The sequence below is a fragment of the Pseudonaja textilis genome, chromosome 2, assembly GCF_049901715.1.
Source record: "Pseudonaja textilis isolate UNSWEBS1 chromosome 2, rPseTex1.2, whole genome shotgun sequence".
In the NCBI taxonomy this organism is placed as follows: Eukaryota; Metazoa; Chordata; class Lepidosauria; order Squamata; family Elapidae; genus Pseudonaja; species Pseudonaja textilis.
In genome coordinates this window covers 84520743-84543091 of record NC_141991.1, presented here as the reverse complement: position 1 = coordinate 84543091, position 22349 = coordinate 84520743, and the positions used below count along the sequence as shown (strand labels likewise).

The window sequence follows — 22349 nt, the reverse complement described above, 5'->3', positions numbered from 1 at the left end:
CCCCCCCCACCCTTTGCTGTCAGCCTGTAACAAAGTGTGTGTAGAAAAGTGTGTCAGCGTTTTTTCAAGTGATTAACTGAAAAGCTGTATGCCCAGTTTCCAAGAATGGTCAAATAACTAACTGCCAGAAGGCAGTAGCATAAACTTGGCCAGGCTTGGTTATTTTAAAGTCAGTTTTTTTTCTCCATAATGAAAATGGGCTTCCTATAATCACAGGCCTGAAAATCAAATCTGAACTCTTGACCTTAGGCTGATGTAATTAAAATAGATTTGATTTAAATATACCATAAGATCAGATCAGACTGAGTACCCGGATAGCTTTTTCAGATGTTGATTGTGGCTCAAATGTATTGCTGGGTATCAGCATTTGCAGTTTTTTAAAAATAGCTATTTTAGCTTGGGTTGTCAGAAAACAGTGAAGTATTTCTTAAAACTATTACAAAGACTGAATCATTGCAAGCTATGCACAGCCATACTATTCAGGTGGACTATAGAGAGGCCAGTGGCCTTAGAAACAGCAGGCTCTATGGTCTCCCTGAATGACCTTTGCTCAAGCCCTCCTCTTTCTCACCTTTTTGACATCAGGAAACAAAAGCTGAAAGACTGGAAAAATAATTTTCTCGTCTGAGTCGGGAACTTTCTCTCAGATCTTAGTGTGAAAAATCAAAAACATTCCAATAGTTTCTGGATTGTGGGTTTAAAAAACAGGAAATAAGAGCTCAAATCACTGCAACAGGAGTAAAAATCATCCAGCTGGAAGAGAAAGATACTGGATGAAATTGCTTAGGGACAGTATAGTAAAATTAGATCTACAGTATTTAGACAGAAATGGCACAGTTTTAATTTGGAGATGAATATCTTTTTAAAACTTTAAAACAGCCACCATTTCCACAGTTTTGATATTGAGGTTATCTCTTTTGGTAGATTCTTTTATCAGTGCTATACTATACTTTACATGGAGGTAGGGTATTAGATTCTGTATCTTACTTACTTAGAGAACCAGTTGATTATGAACAATCAATACTTTAACAAAAAAAAAGGATGACCAGTAGTATATAAGTTGCTTCTGTTTAGAAGTGAGTCAGGGAAAAATCCTGAGTGCTTCATAGCAGAATAATTATCACAAAGGCTACCAATGGGATTGTCTGTTTGTTTTATTTATGTGTGTATGTGTTTGTAGATTATCTGCTTTTTTTCCCTTATTTTGTCAACTGCCTCTCTTAATTTCAGCTATAGGTGCATACTTTTCTATCTGCTTTCCCTACTTGGAAATATCCAATTAACCTTTAATTTATTTAAATTGAATGTAAGTATTGTATCATTTCATCACAGAAAAAATGTAATTACAGTATTATGGGAAAACTATTTGATTTAAAAATCATAACTCTTTTATATGGAGCTCAGGAAGGCACATATAGAACTAAAAAGAGTTGTGCCGGGATGCAAAAATGATAAGTATCTGTCACATATATCTCATGAGGTAATTTGGGGGGTTGACTTGTCAGAAGTCACCAAGAGAGTTTCTTTATTGGAGCTAGGACTTGAGTCAGCATCTGTTCTAGTTTCAGCACCTTTTTTTTTTACTCCATGCCACTCTTACTTCCAAATATTTGGTGGAAACCAGATTGTCTCCTTTTGATTTAATATTTGATAACACTAACATTTTGAATTGTGCTTGAAAACAAACTGCCAGCCACTATGGCAGTTCTTCAATAAATGGAAGATATTATTGTATTGTGTTTGGCCTTTTTAATTGCTTCTCTGCTAAATAAGTTGAAGTTTCTGGTAACTTTCCAAAGATAATCATGAATATAGTATGCTACAGTGATATGTAACATATGTATTCTTACATACTCTTATAAAGATGGAGAAGCTCTCTGTTCATTCAACAAAGCCAAGATTCATTGTGGTTCAAATTGTAAACTTACTGTAAAATTAAAACTTATCATACAGACTAGTTGTAATCTCAGTATTACTCCATGTGATTACATGGGAAAATTAATATATTGAATGAATAAATGAATACCTGAAAAATTTGGACTGCAATTTCGCCATGATTAAAGATATATCCTGGAATGTAAAAAAAAATAGCTACCTGATGATAACACTGAAAAAAACTGAAACAAGAACAAACAAGAAAAAAATTGCCTCAAGTTTGATCACTGAACCAGAGTCAGACATGTGGTGTTATAATGGCATTATAAAAACACTGCTAACAAAGCTGGAGGAGTTGATGAACTATTTAATTTTTTATCAGATTATGCATTTAGAGTGATATATGTGATTTGTAAACAGCAGTGGTCAAGGGACTGGAAAAGATTAAACCTTCCCAAAGCAAGATTTTGCAGTCTAGACTTCATTTGTACATAGGAAATAAAACCACCAGAGGATAAGCTTGGGAGGCACATGAGTTTCCATTGCTAACATGTGATAGGTAATGGAGAGGGCATGAGAGTTCCAAAAATATGTCTATTTGTGCTTTATTGCTTATATTAAACATTTGACTTTGTAAATCAAGAGATATTGTGGATAGCTCTTTAAAATACCTTGAATTGCCTTATCTACCCAAAGAAGCTATTTCATGACTTAGCAACAACAATTAAAACAGAATATGGAGCTTATGCAGGGGTTCAAAATCTGGAAAAGAGAACATCACAGTTGTACTGCCACCCTCTTTATTATGTTACATGCAGACTATATGATGAGAAATGATCAGAAGAAATAGAAATTGAAATCAGAAGTTGTGGGAAGAAATAGCAGTAGTCTTGGATATGTTGATATTACCACTATGATGGCTGAAAACAAGGAAGATTTAAGAAATCTTCTGTTGGAAGTTAGTCAGTCTTTCCTCAATATTAAAAAAAGAAAAGTAATACGTCAACATGCAATGCCAAATCACTGCAAATAAGCAAAGGTATTGTCAAAGTAATAACATAATTATTTATCTTCCTAGATTCAAGAAATCATAGAAATGGTAACTTATGAAATATATGTTTTATACTCGAAAAATAATTTCTGACTGTTCTAGATAAAGTATTAATATATAGACACATTTATAGTAAAGCTGTGTACATGCAATTTCATTGTTTTTCTTGGTCACAATATATAGCTCTAAAATTAGGAGAGAAATACTGAATTAAAATAATGATCCCTTTGTATGATGGGATTGGAGAAAATTTTTGGAACACCTTAGATCTCAAAAAGAATAAAGAATCAATTCAAGATGATTCAAGATGATTCATTTGTTGAAAGCAATAATAATAAAGCTAACTTTAACTACTTTGGATACATAATATGAAGTCAAGAATCTTGGAGAACACTCTGATCCATAAAAATTAAAGGAAATCAATAAAGAGGCCAGGAGGATAACAAGGCTAGATACCATCACTAATGAGACAATTCTTGTAAGCATAAGCTGATAGTAGTAGTGAAATGTTTCATCATATATCAAGGAATCAGAAATGATAAAATAATCAATACCAATAATGATACCAGAATATAGATAATTAGCTTTTTTGCACAAATAAAAAAATTAACAAACATTTGTTATGTTAATATATTTCACAGTAAGGAACAGGATTTGTTTCATACAAGAGTTGGACTCAGAAGCAAAATTTAGTTCTAACGAGATTAATTGTTTTCATTTAAACTTTTATATAAACTTTTAAATTATATTATAGTTTTTATGTAATATATTTGTATATTTCATTTATTGCATAACAATTCTATCCAGAAGAAGTGGTCGAAATCCAATAAATAAATACTTGGAATTATTAGTAATTCATGGCTTAATTGATGTATTGGTCAAAATAAATACAGTATTTAAAGCAGTTCTAAATATACTTTCCTGATAGAAATGGTGTTATAATTGAATTAATACTGGATTGTACTATAAGCAGAGCTCTCTTAGTTTTGTCCTGAATATTTCATATTCAGTTGTATTAATACAAAAAATCTGGGAATCATAATTCATACAAAACACAGAAATATCACAAACAGATGTTCTTTAGTTTATTTAAACATTCCTACAATCAAAGACGAGTGAATTGAGCATTATGCAAAAGATATTTGCTTTTTTCATATTAAGCGATAATTCTGACTTATTAATCTAAATGGGTAACTGTTAGAAATTGGAATAGTAACTAGAATGTTAGTAAATATTGGAAAACGTAAGACAAAACTGGCATTATTACATTGAGTGTTGCCTCTCTAGTTATTTCAAAAACAAATCAGAGAAATATTTATTCTTCCACATCTGTTTTTGGCCTTTTCTAATTCCTCTGCACAATGTTTTTCCTCCCGTGACAGCTGTTTTTATGCTACAAAATAGGTTTATTACAGTTGCAAATTACTTTTTGTAGTATTAAGCATAGGAATGATCCAATTTGTAGAGACAAATTATCTTTGTCAGCAAAACACAATGGTTGCTAAGTATAGCTTTCATTAAAATGAGAGTTACTTTATAAATCCATTCTTTTGCAAGTACAGTATCAGTTGTAATTTGCTACACTTAAATTATTCATTAGTCATCCAAATATGTAATTTGTCATTTTTCTTTATGTTTGAATTTTACATGTCTATTACTGATAATACAGACTAAATTAAAATTACAAGAAATAATTTTATTTGCAGAGCCTTGAGTAATTTACAGTAGGGCTGTGCAAAGTGTTTGAAAGAGATGTTCCCCAAAGTGTATTAGTGCATTGTAACACTTAACCTTGGATTGTGAAAGCAGCCTTATCCTTTTTTAAGATTCAGCAAGTTCCATGCACACAAGTACAGATAGTGGGAGATAGCATTGGCATTGGCAACCCTTGCAAAGGATGTGACTGCTTTAATGTTCAAATAGAGATGATTGATTTGCACAGACACCAATATGAAGCATATCTATCAGAAACAAAAAATCTAAAAGATATACGTGGATTTTAGCATTAGCATGTTCAATGTTAGCATTATGACTGGAGTGATTTATCAAGAAATGAAAATGTCTAAAACCTAGGGTTCTTAATTTATGGGAAGAATAATATATGTAATTTCTTATACTAAGAATGCCCATGGAGTGAGGAAGAGCAGCTTTGGTCTTAGTCTGATTATATTGAAGGTAATTAAATTGAAGGCTTAAAACTGTTAGTAAAATTGTATTATTTATAGACTGGGTTTCTTTTTTTTTAATAAGTAGAAGATACCATATTTTATCAGTAATATTCTCAACTTTTTTATTTTTAGGAATTTTAAGATATTGTAAACATTAAGATAAAATAGATAATGTGATTGCTGCAACTAGATCTTCTAGAAAAATGAATGAAATAGAATCATAATAACTCCTATGATTCTGAGGTGTGGACAAAAGAGGAGACAGAGTCATTAAACATGAAGCCATTTTTTTACTTTCTGTCTTGTTTAAGATCACACACAGAAACAGACACATATACATACATATATACATATCATCCCCTCACACACATCCCAGATTTCCTTACATTCTCCAGTCTTTACTTTCCTAACCTTGTGATGGTGATGGAAGATGATACAACTTTCTAATTGGCCATTTCATAGGTACTATGAGATTTTGTATATAGACAAACAAGCCTACTTTTTACTGTGGGCACACTTTGTAAAATATCCTTCACGAAGTTTTTCTGTTCAATATAATGGTAGTAAATACGATTTAGGGAGATTAATAGAAAGCAGCTTGAAAAGCAAAAAAAAAAAAAAAAGGCTTTTAAGATAGCATCAATCTAGGTAAATGTAATCATAAAATGGCTTGTATTAAACAGATAACATTTCAGAATTGCTCAATTATGAAAGTGCTCTTTATTTTGTTTATATACTAGCAAAGAAAAAATAGATAGCTGAGGAGTCATTATTTTTGTTTCTCTTTTTGAGGGAATGTGAGGAATTCTTATGTTAAATTTTAAAACATTGAAGTGTGTTATCAACGTGGTCTTTGGGGAAATAAGATTATCATGTATGAAACAGAGGAAGTTAAGTATATTATCCTGGATTAAGTTCCTTGGAAATATGGTGTTTTGATGGAAATTTTTGTAGAATTACTAAATTTTCTGTTTGATTCTAAGCATCAGAACAATTCCACTCTTTTAGAAATAGATGCTGCATTTATCTGTCTTTGACCAAATCAAGATAGGGATGCTAATTTTCATTCTTGGATTAGCTATTTGTTTTGTTATGGTTTAATAATAGAGGTGAGTCTAGAAATCTAGGCATTATCTATAGGGATTGGACTCTGAAGGCAGCAGTCCACTCCCTGAGTGATCCTGCCCCTCATCAGAGTCATCACTCTCCTCAGCCATCTGCACCTGCTGCCAGCTAACCACAATAGGGATTGAGTACTCACTGCTTATGAGATACTTGTTGGACAAACAGATGGATTCAGAAGAGACCTTTACTGATTAAGATTTGCTGACCCAAATCTAACAATTTGGCAATCAATACTAAATGGTACCTATTAAAGTTATTAGATAAGGGATTTTTAAACAATATTTAAACACTTCCCTATTTTTAATTGGATAAGAGCAAAACATTTCAGTCCTGTTTCCATGACTCATCTTCTATACTTCTCTTGACATAGTTTTAGAGTTTTAAAAGCATATACTATTTCCATGTACTATATAAATTGTAATGTGAAAGCAAAAAATTATAATTCTAAAGGCCAAAATATGAAGAGAAAAATTATATTTTTCTGACAAAATCAATTTTATTTATGACCAAACACCCCAAATGTCTTATTATCAAGGTTGTCTCTAAGGCTACATGATCATATTTCAAAATTTTAGTTTGTTTATATGTTAAGGAACTTTACCAATGATTTATCATTCTCTGACATTTTTTGTTTTTGCTGTATATACCCAGAGACAATGAAGCAAACATTCAATGAAAGCAAGGTCATTCTGTGCATACCAGGAGGTTTATGTGAAGACATGCAGCATAATCTCATTTTGCCTGTACAAGTGAATTTTCTTAAACATAGACTTTCAGATGTGTTCCTTTTCTTTATCAGATTATTCCTTGCGCCCTTTTGTCCAAGAGTTTGTGTTTACAATTTGAAGCCGCTACTCATGACAGAGCAAAGGGAATGGGATTAAAACTAGGAATTAAACATTTATAGGGAGATTGTTTATCTTCTGCCTATCATAATTAGTAATAAGGCACTTTATACTTGTTGAAGGATTTTGAAGTTGTAGCTATACTGATCACTCCAATCAGAAAGGAAGGGAATGTTTGCATGTAGATATTTTAATAAATACATTGTTAAGGTATTTCCAATTAGACTAAGATTTTGTTTTTGATTATGAATAGTTTTAGATTTCCATCAAGAATTGGATGACTTTGCTACAAATCTACTTATTTTTATTAAATTTGTTACAATAAGTGGATAGAAACACCTATGCAAAATTTCGTATTCCCCCTCAAATCCTGCTATGCTATTTCATCAGGGCTTCTTCAGACTTTTTCAGAATATGGATCTAGAGTGTCACAAAAGAGAGGCTTTCATAGAAATCACCTACTGCATTACCTTACCATGCCTGAATAAACAAAATCCTCCACCCTTGTATGTTGCCTGGGCTGGACTCAGTTCATTGCCTAGGCAGAAAAGAGAGTTGGTTTCTCACACATTTTGCAAACCCTCTTTGGTGAGGACGGAGGGGCCAGAGACCACACAAGTGAAGATTGATTATATGGCCACACCTGAGACTTGGAAGACTTATTGTTGGCACATGGGCAGGAGAATAAAACTTAGACTAGAATCCCTATGTAGCTGCAAGCTGACTAAGTCCAACTTTCCTTGAATTCCATGAACCCTTATTTAACCTCCAAATAGACTAACAGTTAGTTGAGAAGGGGCGTTGGTTCTTACCTGATACGCTTCTTTTCGTGGAGCTGCGGAGAGCGTCCAGGTTGGGAGGTGCTTCAGTCTCGGCTCCTACAGGCTGAGCTTGAAATTGAGGAACGCCTCTCACCATCACGTGGTCCTCCGGCGTCCCCAGTTTTGCGAAGACGAGAAGGAAGGCCCTGTACTCATGCTAACTAAAGAACGTTAATGTGCTTGGCTGAACGGCGAGGTCCCACACCAGACGGATTAATGGGTGGGGCTGGACGCTCTCCGCAGCTCCACGAAAAGAAGCGTATCAGGTAAGAACCAACGCCCCTTTTCCATGGAGCTGCTACGAGCGTCCAGGTTGGGACATACCAAAGCTTGGCTAGCCCTGCGGGTGGGTTCCCGTCTGGGGTGGAACCTCTTCTGGAACTTCGATAACACGCTGAAGGACACGCCTGCCAAAGGAAGCCTCAGCGGATGCAAATATATCAATCTTATAGTGCTTGATGAAGGGAGAGGGGGATGCCCAGGTGGCAGCCCTACAGATGTCAAGTATCGAGGCTTGCGTGGCCCATGCGGCAGAAGTAGCCGCACTTCTGGTGGAATGGGCGGTGATGCCCATTGGAGCGGGAAGGGACTGAGCCTGGTAGGATTTGGCGATAGCGGCCCTAATCCAGCGGCCCACAGTTGAGGACGTCACCTTGTGACCAAGAGAAGCAGGTTGGAAGGACACAAATAAGGCCTCTGACTTGCGAAAGGGCTGGGTGCGTGTGATATACAGCCTCAAAACGCGTCTTACATCAAGGAAGTGCCACTGTCTCCCCTTCTCGTTAGAGGGATTGGGGCAGAAATCAGGAAGTATGAGCTCCTGATTTCTGTGAAATGCCGAGTTTACTTTAGGGAGGAAGGTGGGGTCGGGACGGAGGACAACTCTGTCAGGGTGAAAAGTACAAAGATCCTGCCTAATAGAAAGGGCCGCCAACTCCGAGATCCGACGGGCGGATGTGATGGCCACGAGAAAGACGGTCTTGAAGGTGAGGAGCTGTAAGGGGATCTCCCTTATGGGTTCAAAGGGGGGCTTGGTAAGGGCGACCAGAACCTTGTTGAGGTCCCAGGTCGGAAAACGGTGTATGGTTGGGGGGCGGAGGTTGGAAGCTCCCCTAAGAAAGGTCTTGACAAGGGGGTGATGGGAGATGGAGCCCCCGGTGTCTGAGGGAACAACAGTTGCGAGGGCAGCAACCTGGCGTCTTAGGGTATTGGTAGAAAGACCCTTGTCGAGACCCACCTGGAGGAAATCAAGGATTTGGGGTATGGAAGGAGAAAGAGGATTAATTCGAAGTTTGAGGGCCCAAGAACGAAAAGCAGCCCATGTGGCATTGTATATGCGGTTGGTCGAGGATCGTCTGGCTGCCAGGATGGTGTCTATAGCCTGGTTAGAAATTCCCTGAGCCCTTAGGTGGCTCCGCTCAACCTCCAAACGGCTAACTGGAGCCATTGGGGTTTGGGATGAAGTAGAGGGCCCTGAGACAGGGAGATCCTGTCTGGGGGGATCCTCCAGGGAGGGGCCACCGAGAGGTTGCGGAGGTCCAATAGGACGTCTGGGCCAATAGGGAGCTACTAGAAGGATCTCTGCCTGCTCCAGGATCAACTTGTGGATCACCCTGGGAATGATGGATGGGGGGGGGGAAATGCATAAAGGAGCCCTGGGGGCCAAGGGCAACGGAGGGCATTGTGGTTCTCTGCCCCGGGAGAGGGGTATCTTGAAATGAACCTCGGTAGTTGGGCGTTCAGAGGGGAAGCGAAGAGATCCACCAAGGGGGGCCCGAAGATGGAGGCTGCTTCCCTGAACAGAGAAGGGTGGAGGCGCCATTCCGCTTGGTCTAGAGTGGCTCTGCTGAGCCAGTCCGCTTGAATGTTTAGGGCCCCTGATATATGATCTGCCCTGATGGAGGCCAGATTTGATTCCGCCCACCTGCAAAGGCGCTTGGCTTCTCTCATGAGACTTGCTGACTGAGTGCCCCCCTGTCTGTTGATGTGGGCCTTTGCGGTGATGTTGTCCGTGAGGACCAGGATATCACGACCGCGTACCTGGGGTAGGAAGCTGCGAAGCGCCAGGAGAACAGCGTGAAGCTCCAGCCAGTTTATGGAGCAGAGTTGCTCTGTTGGTGACCATTTGCCCTGTGACGATATGGAGAGGACGTGAGCTCCCCAACCGAGTAGGCTCACGTCCGTGGTGACGGATAGCCTGTCAGGCTCTTTGAAGTAATGACCCTTGTTTATGGCCGGCCTGGTCCACCAAAGGAGGGACGTAAGAACTCTCGGAGGAATGGAAACGGGCCCAGGGAATGATAGATATGCATGAAATAAGCTTCCCCAGCAACTTAGACAATTCTAAGAGAGAAACTGTTCTTGCCCTCCTGACCTCATTAATTGATTGTTGGATGCTAAGCCACCTGTCTGGGGACAGGAAAACTAGTTCCCGGTTGGTGTCAATCACTGCCCCCAGGTGAGTAAGTTGGGTAGAGGGGAAAAGGTGACTTTTCCTCCAGTTGATAATGAACCCGTGGTTTTGCAGGGTATTAAGGGTGAGTTTGGTATCTCTTAGGGCGAGAGCTCTAGAAGATGAGAGGATGAGGATATCGTCCAGATAACAGTGGAGTCGGACGGGGAAGGAACGCAGGTGAGCGGCAAGGGCCGCCAAAACCTTCGTGAACACCCTGGGAGCGGAGGACAGACCAAAGGGAAGCGCGACGTACTGGAAATGTTGTCTATTATAGGCAAAACGGAGAAACCTGTAGTGGGAGGGGCGAATAGCAATATGCAAGTATGCCTCGGAAAGGTCAATTGAGGAGAGCCAGCCCCCTCGCCGGGTTCCCATAAGTATCGACTGCAAAGTGTGCATCTTAAATTTGCGGGGGGCAATGTAGCGATTTAGTCTTTTAAGGTCGAGGATAGCCCTCCAACCCCCCGAACTCTTGGGCACTACAAACAGGTGGGAGTAGAAGCCTCGCCCCCGTTCAGAGGAGGGAACGGGCTGGATGGCCTTTATATCAAGGAGGTGGTGAATGGCGGCCTCCATGAGGGCCCGTTTTGCAGGGTTCCTGGAAGCGGGGGAAGACATAAAGAATTCGGGGGGGGGAGGAGTGAAACTCGAGTGCCAGTCCGAGACGAACCGTATCTCTGACCCATACGTCAGTAGTGATGGCCTCCCATTGATGAGCAAAGTGCTTGAGGCGGCCGCCTATGGGGAGGTTTGCCCTAGCGAGATCGACGGAAAGGTTGGTTTCTGCATCCCCGGAAAGGCCTCTTGAAGGAGCCTCGTTTGGGCCTGTCAGACGAGTCTGACCGGACATGCGAGGAGGGGGTTCTGTAAGGAGGTTGGGAGAATCTGGGGTAGGAATGCAGGGAGGGACGAAAGGAGCCTCGACGAGGGGAGGAGGAGGGGCCTCTGGGGTCGGGCCTCCGAAAAGAGAGGGGAGGTACGTGCGTTTGTTCCGAGTCTCGGCCAGAAAGGGATCAAGAGCCGGCCCAAAAGTTTCCCCCAGAGATGGGGGCTGAGGCCAGCTTGGCCTTGTTTTTGACATCCGCTTGCCAGTGGCGGAGCCAGAGCAAGCAGCGGGCGGTGACTTGGGAGGAAATGGCCTTGGTGGAGAACTTGGCGGCTTGGAAAGTGGCATCCGCCGAGAATTCAGCCGCGGCCATGAGTTTGGTGATGTCCTGCTGGGCTCTGGGGTTGGCCGCGGGGACATGTTGTTTGAGTTGTTGGAGCCATTTAATCGAGGACCTAATGAAGAAAGATGCAGCAGTGGATGCCCTGACTGCCCAGGCGTCGGAATGATGAGCGTGGCGTAGGGCCAGCTCGGCTCGTTTGTCCTCGGGCTTGAGGGCCTCGAGGGCGTCGCTAGGGGTAGACCGGGAAGCTAGTCCTACAATGGGCTCGTCCACAGGAGGGGGGTCTAACAAAAGAGTGAACTGCGGGTCAAGATTGAAGAAACGTTTATCCTGGGAGGAGGGAGGGGGGGAGGCCCTGAGGAGGCTAGCTGCCTGGAGACCATGTCCGAGAAGATAGGTGGGACGGGGACCACATCAGTCTCCACCATGGGCTGGGAGAAGATGGAGTCGAAGGGTTCCCCCGAAGCCGCTGGTTGGGAAGGAGTGGGGGAGGTCAGGCCGGAGGTATTCTTGGCCTTAAATAGAATGGACCTAAACAGGTGCGGCTTGAACAAGCCCACAAAGGCGGGTTGGTCCGGAGTGAGGCCCTCGTCCTCCGACATGTCCCCCTCCAGTGGGTCTGCTCCCGAGAAGGGCTCACTGCCAGAAATGGACCCCAAGTCCAGGTCCTCGCCTTCCCCAAATTGGGTAGGGTCCCCGAGCTCCTGAGTTTCTATCTCCTCCTCCAAAAACAAGGGGAAATTCCCGTGGGATGCTACCTGCCCGTGCGAGGCCTCGGATCCGGAGAATGAGCGAACGGAAGGTGCCTGCGCTTCAGAGGTCGCGGGCCGTGGAGCCGGACCGGCCATGCGCTGGAGCTCATGCGTTATGCTTTGTCGGATGGCCAACTCCATCCACTGCCTGAGATTCTCCGGGATTTCCATCATGGGAGGTGGGTGAGGCTCCTCTGGGCGTAGACCTGCAGCGGTGGGAGTAAATGTGGCCTCAGGGGCCTGTCTAGGCTGAGAGCGAGAGGAGGGTGCCGGGGAGGAGGGGAGAGGGGGTTGGGTGGAGGTTGAGGGAGTAGGGGCGGAAGGAGCCAGAGGCACGGAGTCTAACTCTCTGGACCGCCTGTCGATCTCCTTCTCAAGTGCCCTGTGACGCCTGAGAGCATCTCTCTGGGAGGCTTTAGAGGCTTCCTGGGTCTGTTTACGCAGGTGATGAGTCTTTGATTTGGCCTTCAAGGAAGGGCCACGAGGTGTTTTGTCGTCTGCCATCTGAAGGAGCAAGAAAAGGAATTTTGGGTTAGTATTAGACGGTTGGCACGTCTGGATGCGGCCTACGGAAGGCCAGGAATCCTAGCAACTGTTTCACGCCCCCCTTTGATCAAAATTTTTTTTAGTGAACTGCTATGGAGTTGAGGGCCTGGTGCGTGAAGCCAATCAGCCAAAAGGTGAACGCCCAAGCAGCTACCCTCTCCGGACGGACCGGGTGGGGGGATTACTATGCTGCTACCTCGCCTGCTGGGTAGGCTGCGAAGCCAGCGGACCCTTGAAGCTCTGTAAGGCTTGTGAGAGGCCTGGAAAAATGAGCGGTAGTCTAGGCAGTCCGAGGGGCTGCCTAGAGACTCAATAACCTGCAGCCTGTAACGGGGTGCCTCCGACAAGAAAGGTAGGCCCGAAGGCCACGTTCAAAATGGCGTCGCTGTCTGAAGCCACATTCAAAATGGCGGACGCCATGCGGTGAGGCCACATTCAAAATGGTGTTGCTGTCTGAAGCCTCATTCAAAATGGCGGACGCCATGCGGAGCCCAAAATGGCGGCCGCAAACAATCTAGGCTAGACCCAGCGGCGGAACTCTCCTAACGAAGGAAGAGGCAGGGGAGCGATTTCCCCTGAGCTAAGGGCGTTCGTGGGGGGGAAACAGTGAGAAGGGGAAGTCAAGGCAGGCAAGAAACGAGGCGTTTTCGCCGGAGCGAAGGAACGATGTGCGAAGGAGGGGTGTGGGGGGGTGGCGTTCGGAACGCTAGCCTCTGCCCCTGAAATGCGCGATAAAACTCTCCCCCTTGTATCAGGGTACTCCCTTGGGAGTCCAAACCTCAATTTTCCTGCGTTGGTGAAGAGAGGGTCCAGTTGAATAAGTAGAAAAACCGATCAGCCAAGGAGCTAAGGAGCGAACAGCCTGACTGCCACGAGGCTGAGCTAAAAACTGGGGACGCCGGAGGACCACGTGATGGTGAGAGGCGTTCCTCAATTTCAAGCTCAGCCTGTAGGAGCCGAGACTGAAGCACCTCCCAACCTGGACGCTCGTAGCAGCTCCATGGAAAAGATTCCTGTCCATAGGTTTAGCAATAAATCAATTTATTGGTCCTTCATGTGGACCTGGTGTTTTCTTCCTGTCTGTAGCGCTCATCATACCTTCTAACAGTGTTCAGGTATGTTGAGATACTTGAGTGTATGGCTGTCATAATTATGGGATGAAGGATGAGGTGGCTAATAAAATCTACTTTAACATTCACATATACTGCTTGAATTCTTTCTCTGGTGAGAGTTTCACTGACAGTGAAAATTATACAGTAAATGGTCATATTTGATTACCTAACCATTTCCATAAAAAAGCTTTATGTTATAGGCTATCAAAAACTGCTCATTTACCAAGTAGTGACCATGGGTAAGGTGCCTTGTATGAAGCTGCTCTTCAAATGTGATGATTCTGTGGTTTTTTACTTTTTAATCAGATTTTAATGAGATTCATTCTGTGCACGTGATATAATTTCTAAGTTGAAGGTACGTTGCTAATTGACGTTTTCACTACAGTAGTTTCAAATTCAGAGAGATTTAACTACCAGTGATTAAAATGGGATAAATATAGTTTGTTACATACATTTCAAAAATCTGTGCATATGGATGGTGACAATTGTTATAGTTAGGTGTAAAAAAGAATGACCTTTAAGACTCCCAAAATATCTAGTCTTTTTTACTGGACATGAATTGAGAAAATGAGAAAATATTGGATCTTGTTCCTCATCACTTAGCCACTCAAGCTGCTGCAGACATTGATTCCAGCCACTTCCCCACTGTGTGGGAAAATAGTTCTTCTTATTTTGTGCATTTAATACAACAACAGCAATCAGAAAATTGGAATGAAGAGACAGTCTTGAGCACTAAAAATGACTCCTGTTTGCATTGCCAGTTCTTCAGGCAATGGGAGGGAGGATTGCTTTTGTTTTGTTTTTAAAGAACGCTTACTTTATAAAAAGACCTGTCGTCTATCCTTTCAATCAATTTCTATAGCTGCCCATCAGACAAATGATTCCAAGTGGTGAACAATCATAAAATCAGTTAAAACCAAGCGTGGGAGATATAAAAGCTGAGGAAAAATTAGAATTATAGATATCAATATAACAAAGAAATAGGATACTTAACATGCTTGGGGACCCAAGCCTAGGCACATAACCAGATCTTCAAGACCATATGACAGGCCAAGAGGGTAAGAGCCATTCTGATCTTTGGAGGGGGAATGTTCCAGAGAAGATACATCAACTAATCCCTGCCAGCTGAAAGGACTCAGCATGCCCAATTTGCCAGACCAAATTGGAAAGGTAGGAACAATAGGGAGGAAACAGTCCCTTAGGTAAGCTGGTCCTAAGCCATGAAGGGCTTTAAAGGCAAAAACCATCACCTTCAATTGCAATATATGGAGAACCAATGCAGCTCACCACAATAGGGATGTTATATGTGTGAAACATCTGATTATCCGCACAACTGCATTGTGCACAGCTGAAGCTTTCAAATGCCCTTCAAGGGCAGCTCCATGTAGAGTGCATTGCAGTAATTCAGACAAGAATTCAAAGACTGACTACTCACAGTGTTATTTGGGCAGGAACTTTATGAGGTGGGGAGGGAGAGGTTCCCTTCAGTTGGCTCAATTCACAAAATCCTCAGATGCCCTTGCTCGTTCACATGATAACGTATTCAGGATGCAGTGCTTTCTGTTTTCACAGAGTAATGAAAAATGCTCTTTTTTTGGCAGAATCTACAGTAAATTACATTGAGGTTTCATTGTATGTAGTGCAAAATAGAGAGGGTCATTCACTTCTTCCAATCCTAATTCTATTCTTCTATTGATTTACTTTATGTACTACTTGTATTTTTCTAGTCTCTTGGCTCACATTCACCCAACCCTGGATTAACCACTAAACAAAGTAAGCTCAAGACATTGAAGCAAAGGAGCCACCACAGAATTCCCCTCCCCCCAGCTTGTTACACTGTCAGCTCTTTCACTGCCATAGTCAACTTTAGTATTCAATATTTTTTTAATTTGTATTTTCCCTAAAATGAAAAATACTGCATTTTTCCATTGCCTAGTTATAAATAAATAATTTGCTTGCATTGGTTGTTGTAATATATTTAATATGGTTGTGTGTATGCCTAGGGTGATACCTGGAAGAAAATTAAACTTTTAACGTTCAAAAGCTATATTTCACCTTCAGCACTTGATGAGTCTTAATGTTAAAGTTATCTAAAGTTATCTGAGGAACTGCCTCTTCCTGATCACGGCTACCCATCTCATCAGGTCTCGCAGGAGACACATGCTAGGTAATGGTCCTGTCCGCAAAAAAGTTCTATGTAAAAGGACCTAAGAGGCAAGCCTTTTCTTCCATGGCACTTGCCCTCTTGAATATCATCCGTCCCAAGTTTAGGTTAGCCCAACCTCATGGCCTTCCATAAAAACCCCTTTTGTCCTGGAAGCGCGCTCTCTCTCTCCCTCTCTCTCTCATTTTTCTTTTGAGAAAATCTAGATATTCCCTGGTAATAGGGAACATGCATGCTATATTATGTAATTTATTTTCTTCTCATGATCTTGCTTTTATTCCTGTTTCAATCGTTCTTATTTACTTTTGATAGTATATTTTGTGGATTTTATTGTATGCTGTGCAGAGCCACTTCATGTGAGATGGGTGGCTATAAATTTGTCAAATAAATAAATAGCATCTTGTCAGTTAAGAAATTGAAGGCACAAGAGGAGCATCTTTTGCGGGGTTGTGCTTAGGGCAGTCTGATGCAGAACCATTGTACTGTGTTCAGCGATAATTTTTCATTCTGAGCTGTATCCATCTAATGGTACTATAGTCCAGTCCACATTTTGCCATCTTCTTTTATGGGAGTCTGTCAAATGTCTTGCTGAAATCAAGGTGGGCAGCAGTGGTGGGATTCGAAAAATTTTACTACTGGTTCTGCGGGCGTAGCTTGGTTGGTGTGGTGTGGCTTGGTAGGCTTGTCTTGGTGGGCATGACAGGGGAAGGATACTGTAAAATCTCGATTTCGTCCCCGCTCCTGGGGGAAGGTTACTGCCAAATCTCCATTCCCTCCCCACTCCTGGGGGAAGGTAACTGCAAAATCCCCATTCCCACCCCACTAAGCTGCTTTCCAGCTCCATTCTCCTGTGCAGGCAAGAAAAGAAGACCCAGCCGATCAGCTGTGATTCGGGAGGCAGAGAATAGATGGGGGCGGGGCCAGTCAGAGGTTGTATTTGCCAGTTGTCCGATCTCAAAATTTCTACTACCGGTTCTCCAGAACTGGCCAGAACCTGCTAAATACCACGTCTGGTGGGTAGTGCCCATCATACTATCACCTAACTGATCGTTTATCCAAAAAAGGAGAGGTTGATTAGCCTTTTAATATTTTTCATAAATCCATGCTGGCTACCTCCAAGCAGTATATTATTTTCTAAATACTCACAAACCAATTGTTTAATCATCTGTTCCAGAGTTTTGTCTAGCATTGACAACAGGTATTATCATATTCTCCTCAGAGCTGCTCAGAGCATCCAGTAGTGGGAGGTGCTTCAGTCTCTGCATTCATAGGCTGAGCTTAGAGATCCCGAGGAGGTTCCGGACCAGACGGATTCCCTCCTGTAGGACAGGCCCAGCTTTGGTATGTCCCACTACTGGATGCTCTGAGCAGCTCTGAGGAGAAGGGGCATTGGTTCTTACTTGATAGGCCCGTTCTCTTTGAGCTGCAAAGAGCATCCAGCCCCACCCAAATTCACCGTCTGGTGGGGTCTTGTTTTGGCCAATGGACCATTAGGTAGTTAGGATGAGAGCATGGATTTTTTTCCTCTTGTCTTCACAAAACTGGGCAACGCTGTGGAGGAGTCACGTGGAGGAGGAGGATCGTTCCTCAATTCAAGCTCAGCCTATGAATGCAGAGACTGAAGCACCTCCCACTACTGGATGCTCTTTGCAGCTCAAAGGGAACGGGTGTATCAGGTAAGAACCAACGCCCCGTTTGTATTTATTTGAGTCTTCTCTTTTAAAGATAAGAACATTTAACCTCCTGTCTCTGATACTATTTCCAGACTTTTATTATTTCTCAAAGATCACAGAAAGGGACTTTTAAGATGACATCTGCATGCTCCTTCAAACACTTGGATGTAATTGGTGTGGTCCTGGAGTCATAAAATCATTCAGGGTAGCCAGTTGCATTCTAGCTATCTCTTGAGTTGCTGCTTCTTCCTTTTCTCAATTGTTCTGGTTAAAACCCATGTTAATACAGTTCTCTTTGGGGGAGAAGGCCAAAGTAAAGCAGGACCTCTCCCTCTTCTCTGTCATGTAAGCATAACTTGCCCACCCATTTCTATTTTCTCGGTGTTACTGTATTGTCTGGGTTGTCTTTTTCTTCACAGAGATTTCCAGGACATCTTCTAAATGCATTCTCAGAAGCATGCTTTTTTATCAGAGTCCAGACTGTTTAATTTTCTTGATCCATTGATCACTACCAGTTTTCTGCCTTCTGCAGACATGATATTTTTCCGATTAAAATTGGAATTCCGATTTTGTTGGGAATCGCCCCCCCCTTTCCCCCGCCTTCTCCTCCTTCCCCTCCCCTCGGAGGCCCCTTGGGTCAGGAGTTGCTACCGCCAGTGCAGCTCCAGTCCCGCATTGCCTCAGGAAGGGAAAGGCAAAAAGAAGAGCCACGGCGGCACTTTGCAATGGCAGCAGCGGCACCGGAGGCTCAGGCACAGCAGCTCCCGGTTTTGCCTTTCCCATCCCGAGGCAACGTGGGACTGGAGCCGCGCAGAGCCGTGCCGGTGGTAGCAACGCCGAACACCTGAGCGGAGCCCGGGTGGTGCGAGCAGAGGCCGCTGAGCAGCAGGAAAAGGGAGCTGGGCAGCCATGGACCAGCCGTCTCTCCGTGCAACAGGCCACCGCCCGGCCCTGGTGAGGGAAAGCAGCGGGCGCTCCCCGAGTGGTGGCCTCGGCCCCGCCCCCAGGGAAGCGGCTGCCCAGCTCTGGAGCTGATCCACACGTGACCGGCTGGAAAGGAAGGGTGTGTAACATTGGTGGTATGTGTGGGATTTCTTGGCTCGCGGCGCGGGGTCTCTTTTGGCCGGCCCTGATATTTTTTTCAGAGGGGAATATCATGCCTGCTTCTGTTCTCCTAAAAAGTGGCTCTCATATTGATCAACTATCATGAGGGGGAATGCTTTGGTCTAGGATAGAAGTGGGCAATTAATTTTCTCAAGGGGCCACATGAAAAACTGGGATTGTTGTGGATGGCGGAACCAATAGTGTTGTGAAGTTGCGTAGACATGCATGTAAATTGAAATTTGGGGAAAAAAATAGCAGTTGCCTTCAAAATAAAAGGAATGCAGTTATATTGCATGCATGACATTACACACATGCTTAGGATGGGCTTATAGTCACTCACACACTCTCAGTCCTGGAAATGCAAAATAAAAGGAATGCAGTTACATTGCATACAAGGCATTTCGCATATGCTTATAGTCACTAACACACAGTCCTGTAAATAGGCACACTGAAATCACATTCAACCAAACACTGAAGCACAATTGGTTCTTTAGAAATCCAGTGAATTTAAAATAACAGCAAAACCATACTGGTTACAACATACTTATTTGCTTTTTTTCACAGGCACACACACAAGATCATCCACATCTACATGGGGCTGTCCTTGAAGAACATCCGGAAGTTCTAATTAGTGCAGAATGCAGCAGCCCGCATGGTTTTGTGCAGAACCTGGTGTGCGCATGTTTCACCTCTCCTGCGGGAGCTGCATTGGTTGCTGATTTGCTTCTGGGTGCAATTCAAGGTGCTGGTTGTCGCCTTTAAAGCCCTTCATGGCTTGGGACCAGGTTATCTGAGGAACTGTCTCTTGCCGGTAACATCTACCTGACCCATCAGAGCGGGGAGGCAGGGAATGCTGTGGATCCCATCCCTAAGGGAGATACGCCTGGTGGGACCCAGAAGAAGGGACTTCTCCATGATGGCTCCCTCTCTCTGGAACATCATTCCCCCAGAGATTAGAATGGCCCCCTCTCTAATACTCTTCCGGAAAACACTGAAGATCAGGTTCTGCCAGTGGGCTTGGGGAACCCAGAGCAGGATGGACCCCATGAAATAGCTTGTGTGAACTGTCGTCGGGGCAGGGGTGGGAGTTGAGGGGTGATTTTTTTTTTCCAGATTTTGTTCTATTGTACTTTATTAATTTATTTTTCTTGTTAGTTTTTCTTGGGTTGTTTTTTTTTTAATATGGTTTTACATTCTGTAAGCCACCTCGAGTCGCCATGGGCGAATAGGTGGCAATATAAATTCAATAAATGAATGAAAGAATGAATGAATGAATAAATTTACCCATGTGCTTTTCAGCTAGACTGATAGACACTAGCCAGATGGAGGGAAGTCACCAAGTCTGTATCCAAAGACAACTCAGAATGGTTGGGCTTCAGGATCCCTTCTATCCCCAGAGTCTTTGCTTTGTTGATTCTCAAGACTGGTAGCTGTTGATGGGATTTGGGGAAGGGTTGTCCGTGTGTTTAGGCCCAATTGTTTTGTCTGGTTCAGGTGACATTTTTCCTTTGTTTCCTTAACAACTTTGTTTCTTCTTAATTATTCTCCCTGAGGATCTTTTCCTGGGTTCCCGTTCCACCAGCTTAAGTGCCTGCTTCATCTTTAGGCATGGCAGCTTCAGCTTCAGCATACACTTATTTGTATTTGATTTCTAATTTCCAAATGACCTCACATGGGCTGGACAGGGAGAGCCAGGCAGCATGTGGCTTGAGGGCCATAAAATGCCCTGTTCTCATTTAGGAGCTACCAGTTCCTTCCTTTGCTGATTGCAAAATAAACAGTCCTTCTCTTTGCAGAGTCATAGAGTCTCTGCAGCTACTTCTTTGAGCTTGCAGCAGTTGCTTTTCATCCAGGAGTCCAGAGGCATCACCAGTGAGGAGGCCCTGAAATCTTTGAAGCTCTTAGTGAATGAGCTCTTCTTGACAGATTAGGATTTTCGGGTTAAGTTGTCCAATTTATGGTTCCTTTCACTTGGCTTTTTCTGGAAAGCATTCACTGCATTTACTTCAGGAATTCTGAATAGTTTTTCCTCACTCCTCTTCTCATTCTTTTCAAGGAGGGGAACCAGTCTACATTTGCAGCATGTGCAGCTCTTGTTATCTTCAGAAGGAAAAATATCCCTGCATATTGTGAGAGTAAGCCCTTGCATCTTCTTGTTCCTCTGATGAATATGCAAACCACACCCCTACTTTCCCTTCTAAATTCATTTTTGCTCACTAGAGCATTGCAACACAATATTGGCAGCTGAAAAAGCTAAATCTATTCTTGCTCTATACTGACACCATTTTGTCCAAGTCATCCATCCTAGTGATATCATAGACCCAGCCAAGCTGCAAAATTGATAAACTTTTAATTCCAATGATAATATATAATCTCCTCATAACTTTTATATAGGACGTTCCCTTCCTGGATATTTGTCAGACTCTACTTCCCATGATTACAGATACACACTGTTTTATCAGATGCTAATGCTCACTTAGTGATGACTTGTTCAAAGTTATGACAATACTGTGGGAGACTTAAAACCATCCTCAAACCTGCAGCTGTCACAGTGTGCCTGTGGACATGTAATCATGATTTGGGTGCTTGTCAGCCAACTAAGAATTACAATGGATTTAGGGTCCCATGGTTATTTTATCACCATTTGCAGGTCATTTTATCACCTGCTAGCTTCCCATAAGCAGTCAATGCAGGAGTTATAAGTCACTGCCGTCCTGCTTTTCTCCCAAACAGCCCCTAGATGGAGACCTTATACTACCCACCCCTACTGCATACTGCCTGCCTACTTGCCTGGGATGCAGTTTCAATGATATATAAGCAAGTACTTAGGGACTTCTGCCTCTTTTCATATTGCAATTGATGAAGTCCTTGTATAACAACCCTCACTTAACAATAACAGCACGGGCTTTTAGGATTGCCATGAGTGAGCAATGTAGTAATGTGACGTTGCACTTTACTTCACTTAGCACAGAAATTCTAGTCTCAATTGTCATGGTAACTCAAAGACTACCTGTATATTCTATGCTGTTACCGTGAGTTATTTGCCCTTCCTCTAAATAACTTAGTTCACTCATATATCTTGTATTGGAGCTATGAAGGAAAAGGATATGTGAACTCACATGTACTTACTAATTCCCATCCTTTTTTGTTTGGGATCCCGCTGGGCACAAACCGGTAGCAAAAACTGAGCAGAAAAAAACAGGAATCAAGCCAATGTTCATGCACATTGAAAGGAGAAAATGGGATTCCCACCCAAAGCTCTTCAGTATATAGTGAAACTTTGCACCAAACTCATTTATGTGAATGAACAGTTGAACACTCATAGAACTTGAATCCTAAGGAGGCATAGATACACTATTCTTTTCCAGACCCTTGACAGACTGATGCGAACAAGAGAGTGTGATTTGATTTGAAGAAGCAGCCCAGATCTTTTGTCACTGATGAATTAGTAATAAGAGAAAATTAACTGTTCTTAAAAAAAAACCACCT

General features: G+C 42.8%; 1 protein-coding gene across 1 annotated transcript in view; it reads left to right on the top strand.

The window, feature by feature from the left end:
* The window catches only part of DPYSL3 (dihydropyrimidinase like 3), a 70057-nt gene that overhangs the window by 1273 nt on the left and 46435 nt on the right, over positions 1-22349 (top strand). The window lies entirely within an intron of this gene.